The sequence below is a fragment of the Lutjanus erythropterus genome, chromosome 6, assembly GCF_056507025.1.
Source record: "Lutjanus erythropterus isolate fLutEry1 chromosome 6, fLutEry1.hap2, whole genome shotgun sequence".
Taxonomy (NCBI): domain Eukaryota; kingdom Metazoa; phylum Chordata; class Actinopteri; order Lutjaniformes; family Lutjanidae; genus Lutjanus; species Lutjanus erythropterus.
This window is the reverse complement of record NC_139322.1, coordinates 24792745-24795228: the sequence shown is the minus strand read 5'-3', so window position 1 is coordinate 24795228 and position 2484 is coordinate 24792745.

Below are 2484 nucleotides of genomic sequence, written 5' to 3'. Positions count from 1 at the left end.
AGATGTAAAATAATGGACTGTCAACTGTTTAACTTTTATTTATTTGAACAGCCTATCCAGCAAATGGTTTTCATTTATAGTGTGCCCATGGCAATACGATCTAATGCCTAGAGGAGGAGGGACTATTCACAGCTTAATGTTCTGTACTGGTACAGATTTTCAGTGTCAGCTACTTTTTTTAAAACTGAGTTTTTGCTTCTCTGTGAGTATTTTTATGAAGAACTTTGTTTATTACTTGACATAGGAGTACTGTGTGTAAGGACATCTCACATTTGCAGCACTGAATTTAGCTTTGTTTATGAGCTAAAAAGGACAGTATCCCAGCAAATTATATGCATGGGCTTTACCCAACTACAATCTGTTGTGGAAAAGTTAAACAAGCTAAATGATTTATGCTGAAAAAGTAAAAATAACCAGAGCAAAGTGATTTTTGCAAGAAAGTACTTTACCAATATATCAAACAAGTCAATATATGTACATATATTAAACAAGTGAAATGTATTTAGTTTTCATTCTACATCACTTTTAGGGAGTTTTCACACTTGCTCTCCCAATGCAGTTAAATTGGACTTCTGCCAGAGGTCAGGGGAAATGACTTTTGTTCATTTTCACTCTAGGTGCAATTGGTTTGGGCAGGTGTGAACACAGTAATCACTTGGGCGTGGACCAAAACAACCATACCAAGACCCTTGAGAAGAAGTGGTCTCCATTTAGCCCCAAACAAACTCTGGAACTGTTTGTTTGTGGACGGGATGTGTTTCGACCTCAGTCGAACCCAACTAAACAGCTCTTCATTTTAACATGTTGACAGTAAGCATGTCATTGTACATGCTCCATATTAGCTCCAGCTTAGCTTGTTCTGCTCAGTCATCTGAAAGCAGTAGCCATTTTCTCAGACTGCATTCAGCATTTTGCTGCAATAGTTTTCCCTGGTATATTGCTCCAATAATTACTACAGTTATGAGTAGGCCTGCCCCCTAAAATTTGACCAAACCGTTAGTCAGTGAGAAGGGTCTTCAATGATGTTTTCATATATCCGTTAGTTTCAGAAAAAAAAAACCCACCTCAAACTCCATTCTTCTGAAGCTGCACCTTGCCGTTAGGCTCAGGACTAAAATATCAGGGGAGTGTTGCAACACTGACCTTTTCTCTTGTAACACTGAAGTCAATGGCACACTATTGGTAACTGTGCTGTAGCTGCCACTGGCTAGTAAGCTCAGTTAGCTGTCCTAATAGACTGTCACACAGCCTCTGAGACTGACAGAGACCAGTTTGACAAAAGGGAATACAGTGCTGGGTTGATTTACAACAGCTTTAACCAGGACTCTGACTTCAAGGATGATGAAGACATGGCGCGTTCAGGTGGGGACAGGAGGCATGAAACAGCTGATAGGTGAGTTCGCAGAGTTAATTTGTAAATTAGTTATTTGCTCCCATGTTTTGAACAACCAGACTTATATGGTTGTTCAAAACATGATATATGATGTTAAATAAAAAAATATTCAGTCTCCTTGCTAGTTGTTCTGACACATTCAGAATCATTACCATTACAATCACTGCTGTTAGCATTTAAAAGGTGGCTCACTTTGTGTCCCACAATTAAATTAATGAATTAAATTAATATCATAAAAGTGGACCAGTCAACTAATAATCTAAACTACTACTTGTCAACCAGGAAGAACTTCAGTTGTAGGCAGCCCTAGTTATGAGCAAAAGCTAACTCTGCTGTTGCTCCATGTTAAATTGCATACAATCAGAGCAATGTTTCTTTGACAGAAATATGCACTAGTCCATAACACAGGACCATATTCCTGTATTTACTTTCTTGCTCTTGTCTGAGGCACATCTGATGGATAAGCAGAGTGAACAATGAAAAGAAACCAAACACTCCAACTTTACAAACTCATCAACTGATTTAGAGCAGAGCAAACAAACTATAGGTGTAAAAACACCATTAGGGCTTAAGTTACTATAATTAGGCTGCTCAGTTATGTATCAATAACTCAACTTATTGTTGTTCTGGAAGGTTATTTTTAAGTTGTCAGAAAATCAACATTATTAAAACATCTTACCTTAAAGCAAATGCTCATACTAGGGTTGTAGATTGCACATTACTTAGTCTATAAAGACATATAAAGATGTAAACAGATGTACTTGAATATCAGCTAATATGGAGTGCGATCATAAAAATAATCATATTTCAGATCTTTATTTAATAATAGATCGATTACATTTGCCTTGATCGATCTAACTCTTAATGATCACTTAATCAATCACTGCTTAATCGTTATAATCCCTCGTTGAGTTTGACTGACTGTTTTAAAGCAACTAGGACTGGGTGTTTGATCTCAATGCTTTTTGTTACTGACCAAAATGTGTCCACAGCATAGAGCGGTAATAATGAAATACTGACAGCTAGCATGAAATACATGGTTAGATTCACAACCTTGTTTAAATCAAAGTTTTAAAATGTTGACAACTATA